At 45.7% G+C, this 16,854-nt stretch overlaps 1 long non-coding RNA gene across 1 annotated transcript; it reads left to right on the plus strand.

The window, feature by feature from the left end:
• The first annotated feature begins 239 nt into the window (after positions 1 to 239).
• Positions 240 to 3,275, plus strand: LOC122536180. The gene is made up of 3 exons (XR_006308352.1): positions 240 to 359; positions 1,161 to 1,707; positions 3,082 to 3,275. It is a non-coding gene; the product is annotated as an uncharacterized LOC122536180 (long non-coding RNA).
• Positions 3,276 to 16,854: the final 13,579 nt, after the last annotated feature.

The following is a 16,854-nucleotide window of genomic DNA, read 5'->3' on the forward strand; positions in this document are numbered from 1 at the left end:
GAGTGCAGAATTACGGGAATTCGATCGTTAAAACAGGAAAACAAACCGTAGAAACGTTCGGTCTTACCGACTGACCTAACCTCATCGCACGGAATTGTTCCCAGTGATCGACGCAAGATCGATGGCCACGCTTCGAGATTAATCGCGCGTGACTCGCGACTGCCGTTTCGACCGCGATTGCAATGCGATTGTATGCGCGCGCACGCAACGGAAACGACGCCACCCGGCCGAGTTTTATAACAATAACAGGTGCGAGGTGGCCAGAGGTTGCGAAGCGTGATCGCACGAACGACGCAGCGGAGAAAGCGGGAGGAGAACGTGGGAGGAGTAGGAGAGCTCCCCTTTCGCGGGTTTGCTCGGTAAACAAATTATCATTCTCCGAGTTTGATCGTAAATCACGTTTCCGAGCACCGGAGTCACTGCTCCGTTCGGGTATTAAAAAGCCGATTTAAACGTTTCGCGTCTCCAATACAGCCTCTCCCGTACCTTCGTAGGAAAATGTAGGTTATGTTGTTGTCAATATTATTGCCTTTTTACGACGTTATTTATAATTCTCTTGCCTATCATTACTGCCACGTTGCATAGTATATTATTCTTTTATTAATTATATTATATGTCGTAGTATATTATTGTTGTATACACACGAGAATAAAACTATTGTACATGCACAGGGATATATTGGTACGACTGTGTGAAATTCAAAGCTCTCGTGATGGGCTAATAGATGGCAAATATATATACAGCAATACTGAACGAGATTTTCTTGGAAACTCAACGTTAAAGAAGTCTGAACCGATGCTGATATTTTAAAGAGAACGTGCTTCTACGATCGCACGTACGTTCGATCACGACGTGATCAAAAATAGACAAATATCTCTCGAGGTAAATCAAATTCTTTCCACCTACGATTTCGCGCTAATTTGTCGCATAACCTATAATTCACCATGCATACATCGTACTGACATATGTACATACCGACGTTCAAGGTATAAAAGATTGGAAGTGAGAGACGTGTTCGATCACCACATGTCAAAAATAGACAAATATCCCTCGATGTAAATCAAATTCTTTCCACCTACGATTTCGCGCTAATTTGTCGCATAACCTATAATTCACCATGCGTACATCGTACTAACAATACGTACATATCGATGTTGAAGATATAAAAGATTGGAAGTGAGAGATGCCTCAGGACAGAGCGTTCTGCGAACGACTCTGCCAATCCATTCTTTCGGATCGTAGAAGAGCGTTCCATCGCCGGGGCGGAATCGCCGAAATACCGTGACCTAAAATAGTTGGCCTCGCGGAAAATTTTGAATGGCGATCGACTGGCCGGGGATCGTTCTAGAAATACTTGGAGATGGTTCCCTCCGAATAGAAACCGATCTCTCGACCACGGGTGACGGGTTGAGCGCGCCTGTTGAGAAAGCTTCGAAAAGATCGATCCACCGGGGCAAGATGGATCGATATCGAGCGGACCAGCTGACGGTGTGAACGTTTCCGACTCCGGGGGAAAAATCCTATAGGACGAACAAAGGCGGTAAACCAGGCTATGCGGAAGAAAGGAAAGGGGAAAGGGTGAAACTCGAGGATGGAAGAGGATGGGAGGGGGAGAGGAAAGGTGGTCGGAAAACAAGCGTCCGCTCGCGTCTTCATCGAAAATACAGTAGCCAAGGCTTTGGCGGCGAATACGAATCGTTGACCAACGTGTGTGTGTGTGTGCACACGCTGTATATATATATATATATATATATATATATATATATATATAGAGAGAGAGAGAGAGAGAGAGAGAGAGTGTGTGTGTATATATGTATATATATATATATAGGGCAGTATACGTAAGTATAGCGTGTCGCGAGGATTCTCGTTTCATCGTCGAAGGAGAGGAAGCTTTACCGCCAAAAACCACACCCACGCGGTCGTTCCCTTTGGGCGGGAGATTTTCACCGATGTCCTATAGCTTCGTACGAAGAAGCACGGTTGCCTTCGGTGTTCACAGTTGTGTGTGCGGGTCGCTCCTGAAAAATTTCGCAGCCCTCCCTCCTTGCTTCTTCCTCCACACTTCCTTCCTTCCTTCCTGCACACCGTCGTTTCGTTCCATCGTCGTCGTCGTCGTCGTCGTCGTCGTCGTCGTCGTCGTCCCTCGATAACCCGGGTTAAAGCCATTTCCCAGCTAGGGCTTGCCCAGCGCCCGTGGTCTCTCATATACGCTACATATATCCAGAGAGCAGAGCGCGGTTCTCTCTCTGGGACATACCGGGTTACGAAGCGGGGCCAGGCTACCAGCAGTGGCGGCGGCAGCAGCAGCAGCAGCAGCAGCAGCAGCAGGCAGCCAGGCAAAGAGACAGGCAAAGATAGCCAGCTAGTCAGCCAGTCAGCCAACCAACCAGCCAGCCAGGCAGAAGCAGGCAGAGAACCAGCAGGCAAGCAGGCAGGCAGGCAGGCAGGCAGGCAACACGGGACTTTTGGGACGCGTTGTACATGGGTCGCGTCGCATCGTAGGTTCGCGATGGGTTGGATACATAAGGGGGAGGATAGGGGGAGCCTCTTTATGTAGCACATAGACGTTGCCTGGCGTTCGTTCGTTGCCGCTCGCTCGCTCGCTCGGCGTGTGACGCTCAAATTACCTCCGTCCTCCCTGCTACGTCTCTCCCCCGTCGCGCGACCCCCCTGCCCAACCCCCTTTCTCTCCCCCTCGCTTCGCCAGTCCGCGTCGCGCCACTCCTCTCGCTCTTGCTCTCTACTCTCTCGCAGAGCCGCAGTCGCCCGTTGCTGCGGCTCACCCTCTTCCACCTCCGTCCTCTCCTCTCCTCTCCTCGCCTCTCCTCGCCTCTCTGCGCTCTCCTATGCTCCTCTTCTATCGTCTCGTCCTCCTTCGCTGCCACCCTGCTTCGTCGTACCGACTCTCCCTCGCGTCACAATCTCTCTACCATTCCCCCCCCCCCCCCCTCCCGCCACCCTTTTTCTCTTTCTTTCATCTTCTTCTTCTCCTTTCCCTTTGCCTCGTCCACCTTTCTCGTTTTCTCACTCCTTCTTTTTTCCCTCGTTTCTCTCATCGTACCAATTTCTTCTCCACAGAATCCGCCGATAGCCGTTACGACAGCTTCCCTCTACTTCAGCTCGCGACGCAACACGTCAGCGAGACCAGAAGCCTACCCACCGAGGAGTGCCGCGCGGTCGTTTCGCATCTATGCGCTTCGAACCGCATCGTGGACCATCTGTGATCGGATGGAAACACCGAGGCGACCAACACCGATTTTCCCTATATATATATATATATATATATATATATATATATATATATATATACGTACCGTTCTTTGTTCCCTTTCGTTCCATCCTTCTCTCCTACCCTCTGACGTGTTTTCCGTCTCTGTTCGCGCAACCCTATACAGGACGAAATACACGCGCTTCGTCAGTGAGACTCCGCCGGAGAGAATCCAGAGGGAAATAGCGTGCGCGAGCGAGACACACGTACATCGGGGCAGAGACAGAGACCGACAGAGAGCGATAGAGAGAGAGAGAGAAGGATGGAGGAGGAACAGCGTGGCTATAACGCGACACGCTAGAGGAGAGCTTTGCGGGTCTGAAACGCGGCCAGCGCGGCAGACAGGCACCGCGGGTCACCGCCTTCCCTCGTCCACCTTCTCCTTCCCCCTCCCCCACCTCCTCCTCGCCCAACCCTAAACCGTCACCCCCTGTGTCTTCCTCATCCTCTCTATCGCACCATCAACTCCATATATCTCTCTCTCCCGCGCTCACCCGTCTCCGGGACGCTCCACCTCTTTCTATCTATCTTTACCGTTCGCCGTGGCGTTCGTTGTTCCGCTTCTCCTAACGAGGAGCCAACGAAAGCCAAAGAAAAGGCGGATACGCGTGTATAAAGAAAAGGAAAAAATGGAACGGGAGAGCGGAGAGACTGAAAGGAAAACGAGAGAGAGACAGAGAGAGAGAGAGAGAATGTTTCCGGCTTCGTCTGGTGTCTTTGTCTAACAGAATCGCCGCGGCCCGAGTCGTCCAAACGCGAAACGTTCCCCCCTCCCCCCCCCCTATTCTGCCCCTCGCGCAGCCCCTTTGTTATTAGTCCGCCGTGTACCACCCTAAATACAGTCGCGCAGCAAACGGACAAATTTCGCGAGGACTACCAACGCTGTTACGCGAAGCGCGGCACGAGGCTGAAAGGGGTCGGGGTAGTGGGGAGAGGGAGGGGGGGGGAGCGCTGGGCTGGGAAAGAGCGGTGGGGGAAGCGAGGGGTCGCAGCCGAGGGAGGGTGGCGCGTGTCCTTCCCTCGGCTTTCTTATTTTTCCTTCCACCTCCCCCCCCCCTCCCCCCGCCCCTCGTCGCCTCGCTGCCTGCGTTCCCCCCTCCGTAATTTACCGGTGTCTTGGGGTGCGTTCGTTACGTAATTACGTGCCGCCTCGTCCGCTCGTAAATGGTTTATAAGGGAAAGTCGAGCGGCGATCGCGAACCATCCCTGGACGTGCATACAAGCGAGAAGCGTAACTGCACCAAGCGACGAACGAAACATCGTCGATAATGTACACTGATGTACACATCTACCATTCGACGTCTGCGTTTTCTCATTTTGAAATCCTGCGAAAGCCTCGATACTTCGATGACGTCGTGAGTTTTTTTTTTTTTTTTTAAAGATGGTTTCACATCCGGCAGAGGATGAAACATTGCAATTTTTATCAAACGTTGCAAACGTTCAAACGTTGAGAAATTTTTTGTTTTGTTTTGACATTCGAGGTGCGTATTTCCTCACTTTGAAACGCTGCGAAGCCTTCATTTCGACAATTGTGTCTTTTCCCTTTTACACCTGGTAGAAAGGGAAATACTTCTTTTTAACGCGTTGAGAAATTTTTTTTTCAGGTGACTAGGTCTACCGTTGTTTTGAAAACCAGAGTCTCCTTCTTGATACTCACTGTACGATTTTTTATCAAACATCAACGTCAGACGAATATGAAAATTCGAGAGATTCTAACGTTGCGTCGTCCAATCCTAATGCCTCGAGTTCAGTGTAAATGGCAAAATGGTAAAATTTTCAATCTTCAAGACCAAGTGTGGTAGATGAAAAAATTTTTCCGAGGTTTTCACACGTGTTTGAATTTTTACAATTTTTCGTGAACAAAGCGTGTCCTCGCTGCACGATGTAAAAACATTTTTGAAAAAAAAGAGAAAAAAACACGAATACATACACGACTGTCAAAGTGGAAGCTTCACACTTTACAACGAGATCAAGTAGTAGATCTTTCTTCACGAAGTTATATTAGCTGAAATTATCGACAATTTTTCACCGTCATTGATAGAGTTGTGCTTCACTGTACGTGCACGTACGGTAGTTTAAACTTCTTTTTTATTAGGATTTAATCGCATTGCAAAACGAAGAGTTGGTAGTTCGATATTTAACGAGTGAAAGCAGATGATTAACGGAGGCAAAATGTTTCTTTGGCGAAATGAGGAAGGGAACGGTGGGAGTACGGCGCCGTATTTGCTTCGTGAAGCTCGAGACGCGGGTGAAAACGCAGAGATAACGAAGAAAACGGTTGGTGTGTTGTTGCTAAATTTTACAACTAACCTCCATATTGAACCGATCGCCAGGTGCGGAAATTCGCCCCGAACGGCGAATAAATCCCAGCGCTGGACGAGAGAGTGACGGTCGCAAAGTCCACGAGCCGCGAAGAGAGACGCTCGAAGGAGGGAAGGAAAAGAGGTAGCAAAAGACGCACGAGCAATAAAACGCGAAGAAGGTGAACTACGGTATTCTCCCTTCTTTTTTTCTCTGTCTCCCTTTTTTTTTTTTTTCTTCCTCCTCCCCCTTCCCCTTCCCCTGTCGTCCGCCCTTTCCGTTCGTTCCCCGGCACACCGGCTCGCCGTCGTGCGGTCGCCTGCAACACGCGTTTCACGGCTGTGTTCGCCGTATAATTGCGCTCGCGGTGCATATTCGCGCTCGCGCGGCTCGCACGGACGAGCGAGTCTTTTTTTGTTCCCCCCCTCGTGTCGGCTTTTGTGCAGCGAGAAAGCAGCAACGGGCGACGGCGGTGGCAGCGGCGACGACGACGGTGGCGCGGTGGCAACGGCGAGGGAAGGACAGGAAGACAGAACGGAGCCGAGAAAGTAAATCGAGCGGATATATCGCGGCGTTAGACCGCCTCTCTCTCTCTCTCTGTTTTTCTCTGTCTCGCACGCGCGCCCCCTCGCTCTTTCTCACCGAAGCAAGCGCTACTACTATTTTCTTCGGCGAAGAACGCGAGAGAGCCTCGCCGATTGATCGTTTTGCGAACGCCGCGCGCTGGTGCGCCTTGGCCACCGCCTGTGATCCATTGTCGTCAACCGTGTTCTCAACTTCCGCCGTGTTGCCACCGCTCTCTGCCCTCTCCACTTCCCGTTCAGGCTCAACTTTAGCCCGCTGGATATTTCGGTCGAACGACTCGTCGATCCCCCTCCCGTTTTTTTTTTTTTTTTTTTTTTTTTTTTTTTTTTTTTTTTTTTTTTTTTGGGTTTTTTGTTTTTTTTTTTTTTTTTTTTTTTTTTTCATAGGTTAGGTTCTCGCCGTTCCCGATAGATCGCGACAGATCGTTAAATTCGATTCGGATTAACGTCGTCTCTACTATCTGAAATTAAGCTACGTAATGGAGAAGCATCGTGTTGGAAAGTAACAAGTGTCCAATGATTCACAAAACGCTGGGGAGATGAGCGCCGCACGTACGTATGTATGTATGTACGTATACACGTATGTACGATACTCCGTAATTCACGCATTGACCAATGTACCGTTTATCGTCTGACTTTAAATTCAAGCAACACGTAGCAACGCGCCGCGTAATCGCGTCGCAGCTTTGCACGCATTTACGCATGGGAACAGAAAACAGAATGGATTTGTTGATCGATTTTCCTATTTTCCTGACCTCGATTCGCCGGCGAGCGATTAGCACAGAGGAAGGGCAGAAGGGAGAAGAGCGTGGAAAACAAAATGGCAAATTTTCGCTGGGGAACACTTTCGTCATTAGCGGCGATAATTCTCTCATAGCCACGCTGGATGGCAATTAAGCATTGCGCCGCGTCGTTCTTTTAATACCACCGGCCATTACGAAATAATTTCAAGGGGAATATATATAGTGTAAATATATATATATATATATATATATATATATATATATATATATATATATGTGTGTATATATATCGGCGCGCGTTAGGGTGCCTTTCTCCTCTCGTGGGAAGTCTCGGACCACGAGGCACGAAGGAATCGATCGATCGATTCCGTTGCCGGCTGCTATCCCGGATAATAGCGGCGGCGCACCGCTCCACGGTCGACAAGCGAAAAGCGGAACAACCTAAATACCACGAAACGCGCCCAGAGTGTATATATATATATATATATATACACACGACCGGCAAAAATCCTCCTGCTTCATTGTCTCCCCCCTCTCCAACCCGCCCCCCTCCCCCGTCAAGCGACGGATCGGATCGCTGCGAAACACCGTCTCCATCGGGAGATCGAGATGCCCCCGTGTAAAATTTCTCACCGTCAAAATAAAATCGCTCGTATCGTCCAGCGAAATCTAAGGCTCGACATTATCATAAGGTAGTCCCATGATTAATTATCGTAGTTCGATGACAAAATTTCCAATTGAAAGCTCGGTCGTGGTGTTTAGGTTAGGTTTTCAAGAATTTGCCAGAGACACCGGAGAATGACTTTACGAGCTGCGTAAATGGGCAGAGAAGATGGGCAGAGTTGATCGTAGAAATGCAGGTAAAGAATTTTAAAGACCTAACTTCTGCAGTGATTCGACCACTCTTTTCGCGTAAACGTGAACAATCGAACGACACAGATCTACAACACGAATTTCCCTAGTTTTTCAGCCATTCTTTTTCGCGCGAACGTAATCAAACGACGCGATAATCCCCTAGGTGAGAACTTTCTCCAAATGTCACTGACAAATTCCTCGAGTGACAAGTTCACAGAAACGTTCCACGCGTTTAACGAAGTAACGCTTAACCTCATGTGCTGGAATGACGTGCCACGCACGTCGAGAATTTTTTGTCCCAAAATTGCAATATTTCCTCAGTTTTAAGTATATTTAAGTATAACCCGGGCAAAACAAATAATAAATTTATCACATCTCAAGTATTTTTATCCAGTGATGTACCGACAAAAGTTCGAAAAGAAAGCGACGAATTATTATTGTGTACGGTTTTGGTCACTCATTATGGTCCGCAATCAGTTGCCAGCGCAAGTGGTTAAGGCGTTTTAACAGAACTGTGTTCAGAAATGTGATTTCCAGGGAAAAGAAATTCCGAACGTTTCTGCATATTACTATTATTAGTATCAAGGTAATATATATTCTCAATACTTAAGAAAATAATTTCAATATACTAATTTCAAATATATAACCCACTCAGAACAAATAATAAATTTATTACTTCTCAATCACTTTTTATTCAGTGATGTACCGACGAAAGTACAAAAAGAAAGCGACGAATTATTGTAGATGGTTTGGTCACTCGTTATGGTCCGCAATCAGTTGCCAGCGCAAGTGGTTCAGGCGTTTTAACAGAACTGTGTTCAAAAATGTGATTTCCAGGGAAAAGAGATTCCGAACGTTTCTGCATATTACTATTATTAGCATCAAGGTAAAATATATTCCCAATGCTGAGAAAATAATTTCAATATACTAATTTCAAGTATATAACCCACTCAAAACAAATAATAAATTTATTACTTCTCAATCATTTTTTATCCAGTGATGTACCGACAAAAGTTCGAAAAGAAAGCGACGAATTATTGTAGACGAGTTTGGTCACTCGTTATGGTCCGCAATCAGTTACTAGCGCAAGTGGTTAAGGCGTTTTAATAGAACTGTGTTCAGAAATGTGATTTCCAGGGAAAAGAGATTCCGAACGTTTCTGCATATTAGTATCAAGGTAAAATATATTCCCAATGCTGAGAAAATAATTTCAATATATTAATTTCAACTATATAACCCACTCAAAACAAATAATAAATTTATTACTTCTCTATCATTTTTTATCCAGTGATGTACGGACAAAAGTTCGAAAAGAAAGCCGCGAATTATTGTAGACGAGTTTGGTCACTCGTTATGGTCCGCAATCAGTTACCAGCGCAAGTGGTTAACAGCTGTACATAGCGGAATCGAGCCAGTGCCATTGTTTATCTCGTTGCAAATACGTTGGATGCGCGAAGAAGCACAATTACCCACGGGACAATGAACGCGTACCTGCCTATGTGTATCGACGCAGCATCGTCCTCACCGATGCTTTCTCTCTCTTTCTCTCTCCTTTTCTCTCTCTCTCTCTCTCTCTCTCTCTCTCACTCCTTACGAGATTTCGCCTCTCCGTCGTACCGTCCTATCTCCTCCTCGCTCCGGCAATTCCAGTTATGTATTACCTAATGCGAGACGCTCAGCGAAACAAGTTTATCGCTCACCGCCGGCGTGACGTCCAACGGATTCCTGAATACGCTGGCGATCGACGGATTCGGCCGACGATGGAAATTTAAGCAATCGATCGAACCGGTCCCCGAGACGTTTCTCTACTGTGTGTGCCACGTGTGTGTCCACAGGGATAACGACGCCGCGTAATTTATTTCTTTAGCGGGAACGATCTCTCAGCGTGGTTCGATCTCTTCGCAACGATCGGATCCGAGTTTTCACTCGGTTAACAGGTTAGCGTGTTTGAGCTATTATCAAGGACAGGGGAAGGTGAACGATGCAAATTTGGGACAAACCGGGTAGAATACATTACTACATACATACGTAGTACGTGCATACATAAATATATATATATATATATATATATATATATATTTAGATTCGTCTCCATACGTAGATTTTCATTTCGTTTAGTACAGTTTCGCTTGCTACAAAGAGAGCTCCCTTAGTATATATTAAAAATGAGTCGCAGCATGCATAATGTCCGTCTTAAGGTGCCGCGGTCCGCGAGAAAAATTGAATTTTGCCCGGAGACCTGTCGCCGCCGTTGTCCTTCGGAGATTCCTTTGACTCACCCGATACGAATAGATCGATTGCGTGCCCGACTCGCGGCGAGACCTTTTCCATCGTGTCGTGTACCGCGTCGATTTCTATCTGTCACGTCAAAGACGGACAAAGACGGACTGAGAGAGGACGGTCAAAGAGGACGAAAGATCGAGTGTATTAGAATGTGTATATGTGTGTGTATGTGTGTGTGTGTGTGTAAGAGAGAGAAAGAGAAAGAGAGAGAGACTCGTTATTTCGTCAGTAAGAAAGAAAGAAAGAAAGAAAGACAGAAAAAGGAGCGTGTGCAGTTGCTGCTCGCCGCAATAAATCCCATTTCCCAGCCTGGTGTACTGATTTCAGCCCCTGTGTGCTCCCGTGTCCAGAGCTCGACTTCCGTTCCATCCTGCGGACCCATTGACTCGGTGTGCGGACGCTGAAAATCGAGAAACCGCGCGGAGCATCATGGCCAAGAGAAAAAGAGAGAGAGAGAAAGAGAGAGAGAGAATTCCTGGATCCTTTCTCGACGGACGGCGGAAAAGGAGAGGAGCCTCGCTTCGTACTGCTGCAAAAGGGTTCGAAAAGGTCGAGAAGAAGATGGCTGAGGGAGAGAGAGAAGAAAGGGTGGTGGACCGAGTGGTGGACGAGAAGGCAGATGAAGACGAAGGGTACGAGAGGAGAGAAGAGGAGGGGGAGGAGGAGGAAGGAGAGGTCCCCGCGGAACAGGAGCGAACCCGGGATGCCGTGGAAGCACCGACGAAGGGACAGAAACGAGAGGATAGAAGGGCTGGGGGGAGGGAAAAGAACGGTTCGCCCCGTGGACCGAGAGGAGGCTCGATGCCGGATTTTTCCAGCAGGGCCACGGTAGAATGGATGTGGGTATAATGGAGGCAAGCACCGTGCCTTCGTTGCCCGATAAAAACTGCCGATGGAAAGAGGACGTCGACGAGGGGAACGAGGGGGCCGGATCAAGGCAGGGGGGAGGAGGGGAAGAAGAGCAGCGACGCGAGTGGCGAGAGAAGGCCAGATGAACAGAGAGAGAGAGAGAGGGAGAGCATCGACGGCTCGGTGAGATCGGCTTGGAAAGACTCGACGCGAGACGAGGAGTTTCGATACGCGTTATCGAGCACGGTCGGTCGAATTAAAATTTCTTCTCGACGGCGGCGGCGGCGGCGGCGGCGGCGGTACGCCGTCCTCTTGGCGCTTCGAGAAAACGAGAACGCCCACCGAGCCACGACACACACCGCCACGTTCGCCGAATGCACCGACCGAGACCTGCTCTCGAGCGAACTCGCGTTCGCCAGTGTTCTGCCCGTTTATTTACAGATTATTGGCTCGCGTTCGAGGGTTTGCGCTTTGGCGCGAAGAAGATCGAGGATAGATCCTTGGTTGCGTGGCCGAGCCGTACCCTATAACTTGTAACGTAAGAATGACGATCGAGGTCGTCGCATGTTCGCTTCGAACTTGATCGACGCTTTTACAGCGACACGTGTATACTTCATTTTTGGTTGGTCAACAAAGCTGGAATAGGTTTGCATTTCTGCTCGATCGGAGGATTGATATTAATTAATTTTTAGGAAGAATCTTTTAAACGTTTGTTGGAGACAGGAGTCTGAAATATTCAGGTAATATTGGCTATTAACAATTAATAATTAATATTATTATTAATGATAATAATATTAATTATTAATTATTAATTATATTAATGATAATAATAACAAATAATATGTTAATAATATTAACAATTAATAATTAATATTATTATCATTAATAATATTATTAATTATTAATTATATTACATTAATGATAATAATAACAAATAATAATTAATTAATAATTAATAGGTTCGATTGTTGTTGACAGTTGGAATAATAAAATTCTACGTGTAACACGACAGTTCTAACAAGCAACGTGTTTCTTACAGGCAATCTCAGAGGAACGTCAGTAACTCAAACTGCCTGTCGCAACTAAAATTTAGTCCATCAGACTATCCAGCGGAATGAGATGGCAACGATTGCAAGAATCACGATTTCGGTTGCCGCGAGATCGACAGAGAAGCCCGGGGAAGGATTTTGTCGTTTTACATGCGTACACTGTCGGAGACTGTCGGAGAAAACGAAAACTAGAAGAAACAGAAGGAAGAAACAGATCCGGGAGCGTGCGACCGAGACACTCGAGCTAATCTTCGATTCCGCTCGAATATCAGCCCGGTCTGTTAGGTTTAATTTCGTTAATCAGGACGCGTCCCGATCGAACGAGCTTCGTGAGTGGAGCCGAAAGGAGAAAGGCATTCACCGTCGGTGTCCGTGGCCGCTGCATCCGCGCCAAAACTCACTCACGAAACGCCGCGACTGGCTTGGCTTCGCCTCGCCTCGTCTCGCCTCGCCTCGCCTCGCCTCGCTTGGCGGCGACGATGACAACGACGAGGACGACGAAGACGCGCCAAAACGAGAGGAAGAAAGAAGACGAAGAAGAGAGGAATAAAGAAGCGAAGCGAAGCAAGAAAGCAAGAAAGAAATAAAGAAAGAAAGAAAGGAAGGAAAGAACGGTAGAAGCTTCGTCTCTCGCATATATAGCGCGTCGAGGTGGGAAACTAGACCGTGACGAATCACGGCCGGCGACTGCGCCGCTCTGACGTCACGTCGCGAAGGGCGAACCGTCGCAAGTGTTCGTGATTGGGCATCTTTCATCCTCGTCCTGCGGCCGTGCCTCTCGCAATCGGCGGCCGCCGCGATAGCGCAACGGGGACGAATCGAATTAATACGATTGCCACTTCCGAACACCGTGACTATCACGGCCATCGCGCGCCGCTCTAACCGGGTCCGACTACAACTTCGCGACCTCCGCGGCCACGATCTCTCCGCGTTTCTTTTTTTTTTTTTTTTTTTTTCTTCGTCGTTTTTTTTTCCTTCGCGAATAGTTTCGGCTCGAGTCGTTTCTGGCTCGTGTTCTACGTGGCCACCGGTATATACCACCGGGCGCGCGCGGGTGGGAGAGAGATACGGCAAGGACGTTAAAGGTCATAATTTCACGAACAGCTTGAGGAGGTTTGGTTAACACCTCGAGCGACCAGATTTGCGAACCTGCTTCACGAAGTTTCTACTTTGAACGTCACTTTCGTACGTTTTTTTTTTTCGTATACAGATATATAATTTACAGATAAACGTGTGAAATACGTACAATTTGATTTCACGTATAAAATATATAACTTTATGTTGTATATATGTTAATACATAATTTCTGAACACGCACGGAATTGCTGCTTCGTGCTTCAACGTCTTCGTTATTTTTACACGCGCGATTAGAGTTAGCTTCTTTTTTTTTTTTTTTTTTTTTTTTTTGTTACATCGGCACATACGAATGAATAAATTTCGAGCATTCAGCTATAAAATAGATATAATTATAAATGTATAATAAATATAATTATATAAAGTATTATTTTAATAATTGTGATATAAAAATGTATAATGTATAATTACAATATAAAGCTAAAGAGTATATAATTTTAGGTATCTCTGGGGCACACATTGGAATTTTGTGACAAATTCACTGGATATGTTAAACACGACGAGAAAGTGCGACTATGAACTTCGTTTATGTCAAGATCAATCGCCTACGAGGAATAAAAGCAACAAGGAGGAGAAAACGGCCCTAAAATAAATATTTTTATAGGAGTTGCGAAACTCTTTTCACCGGCCGTAAGAAGAAGAAAGCGCGGACCGTGCATTATACAGGCTGTTATTGGCCAGAAAATGCAACAAGTGCGACTTTTCTTCTCCAACTACGAAATCTTCCTTTATCTACGTGCTCCTCGTACACGTGAACAATAGAAAGATCGAAACGAACGATCTCTGCGAGTCATTTTTACCGGCTTACGTTTATGGTGGCTTGTTAGGTGACCATGGCACATGTAACAGGTACGAATCATTGTTCGTCGATTACGTTACCGACTAGCGCCGTATAACACATCGCGTAACACCGATGAAAAGTCGCGCAAACTGTCCGACTTTAATCAAGAACAACAGTTACATATGCTAATCGATGTCGTCAATCACCATTGTTACCTGAAACGTACGTTTCAATCTCGAAATGCTAACTCTTTGCCTTTGGAAACATTTTTTGTATCATTTGCGAAATAGCGAGTGAAGTATCACTTCATGTAACGCGGGACTTGATCATCCTGTTTAAATTCAGCATGAAAAAATTTTGTCGATTACATTTCTTTGGTGTGTGACTTTAAAGCAGTATGGTGTAGTATAGTACCAAGTATAGTGTATAGAAGTTAATGATACACGATTTCAATGTAATATAATATATTACAATATAGTATAGTATAGTACCAAATATAGTGATACATCATTTTTATTTTCTGACAAATTTCTTCCACCATTTTATAAACTTTCGTTTAGAAGCAATAAGAAGTTTAGTTTGCGCGAATTGTTCTGAATTATTCGAATAATGATTTAACGAGTGTATTCGATGATAATGATAGTCAATTGACTCACGACTGTCTGTATTATCTTAAGAATTTCTTCTTTTGAAATTTTATCATTCCTCTTACGTTGTTATATTATATCATATTATTATACAGTATATTTGCATATTAATATATTATAGTATAGTATATTGTACTATATATAGTATATTAGTATATTATAGTATAGTATATTGTAGCATATATATTATGTTAGTATATTATAGTATAGTATATATTATGTATGTTAGTATATTATAGTATAGTATATATTATAGTATGTTAGTATATTATAGTACAGTATATTAGTATATTATAGCATAGTATATATTATAGTATAGTAACATATATAGTATGTTAGTATATTATAGTATAGTATAGTATATTGTAGAATATATTATAGTATATTATATAGTATAGTATAGTACGTTAGTATATTATAGTATAGAATATTGTAGTACATATGATATATTAGTATATTGTAGTACATATATCAGTATGGTACATCATACCTATGTTCATTACAATTACAAAGCAATTATAAAAAATGTTATAATCCCGGCTGTTAGCTAAATTTAAGTATATCTCCTTATGGGGAGGGACAGTCGAGTGCAAAGGGCTAAAACGAGTCGATTTTACCGAACGAAACAAAGAGAAGAGAGCGTGATAAAACTAAAAACAGAGAGAGAGAGAGAAAGAAAGAGGCAGGCAGGCTTCGATAATCCACGGCTCTCGGGGTCCCCTCGCGATCTAAATCAGTAGAGGAACGTTTCTCTAGGAACGTTTGGCGCGGTGTCGAGCGAGAGCGTCGGAAGTTCGATCCTAAAAGCGGTGGCGAGCGAGCGAGCGAGCCGGCTGGCAAGGCGAGAGCGGGGTGCTTGGCCCTGGCAGCGAGATCGCGGCACAGAAACGCGTTCGCCTCGAAGGAACGTCGCGTCGCGCCGTCGCGTTCGTCGTTCACTTACACACACACATACACACGTGCGAGCGCTCGTAAACGCGTACGTGTGTCCATCGCCGAGTAGTGGTGCGTCGCTCTCGCGCGATCCATCCGGCGATTTCGAGTCGTTTCGAGCCGCTTCCGGCGCTGATACCCGAGGATTTTCCCGACCAGAAGCCCCGAGAGCCAAGCCTCGTGTGTGTTAACGCTCTCGCTGCCTGGCGGCGCGGCAATTACGTCAGCCGCGTAACGCCGTGCAAACCGATCGCGGCGCGCTTTTAGCGCGCGTGTTTCGCAAGCGCGAGAGATCGCGGCGTCACGCCACGGCCTTAGACGTTTTCGTTCGCGTATCGGGTTGGCAAACGTGTCCTTATAGACACGTTTGCAAAGGACGCGAGTTTCTCGCACGGTCGGTGCCGGTTCGAGGCCGAATCGATCGTAGCCTGCCTCGTCACACTCTTGATACTTTTTTTTTTTTTTTTTTCTATAACGCTGACTTGGCTAGAAATTTACTCTAAACGGCGTGAAACACAGCGATTAAAAACTATCGATATATGGATAATTATGTTTATAACGAACGTACTCTTTCGCGAGTAACACGTATTTTTATTAATTTTCGAAACTAAAAGTTAGGTTAGGTCGCTTTCGTATGCGCCTTCGCTATTTGTTGTTTCGTCATTGTCAAAATCCACGTCAATCCGCATACATATCCATTTCGTCTCAATTTTTGGCTCAAAAATTGTTCAACTCTGAGATGTCGACCAATGTAAACGTTACTTGTAACATCTTAAATAAACATATCGTCCTGGATATGTATATAGCGGCGTAAGGGATACCGCAGTTGCGTGGAAACCCTACCCAAAAGTGTTGACAGTTAAAGCGAGGCATACGTGACGCGTTCGAAACAGTATTAATTCTCGTGATTCGTCGTATATATATATATATATATATATATATATAGTGTAATCGTAGCAAAGTATTCTGAATGGGATTGTTGTTATTACTATACGTATCGTTGCTATCATTAGGTAGTTTTTACCAAGTAGTAGATGAGAAGCTGTTTGAAGATAGTTGGAGAGTAACGATAATAGGCAAAGGCCAGGTACAGCCAAGGGCTGCTTTGCAACCTAACCTCATGTTTATGTAAGCGGGGAATTTAGCGTTGCATACTCGTGTATACTCGTCGAAATGGTATATAGCGCCCGGCACGACAAATACTGGCGCGTCCATGAAGATATCACGAATTTCGAGACTTTTATTCGATTAGATTTACGTGTGATATGTTCCATATACGTGTAAATATACGTACAGGGTGTTTCAGCACGGGTGGTACAAACCGACAGAGTGGTAGAGGTTCGGATCATCGATCGAAATATGAACAGACTGTAAGTTCAAAATTATATTCACCAATCGTGAACGAAAATTATCGAAATTCATGG

Source organism: Frieseomelitta varia, unplaced genomic scaffold, assembly GCF_011392965.1.
Source record: "Frieseomelitta varia isolate USP_RPSP 00005682 unplaced genomic scaffold, Fvar_1.2 scaffold_806, whole genome shotgun sequence".
Lineage (NCBI taxonomy): Eukaryota > Metazoa > Arthropoda > Insecta > Hymenoptera > Apidae > Frieseomelitta > Frieseomelitta varia.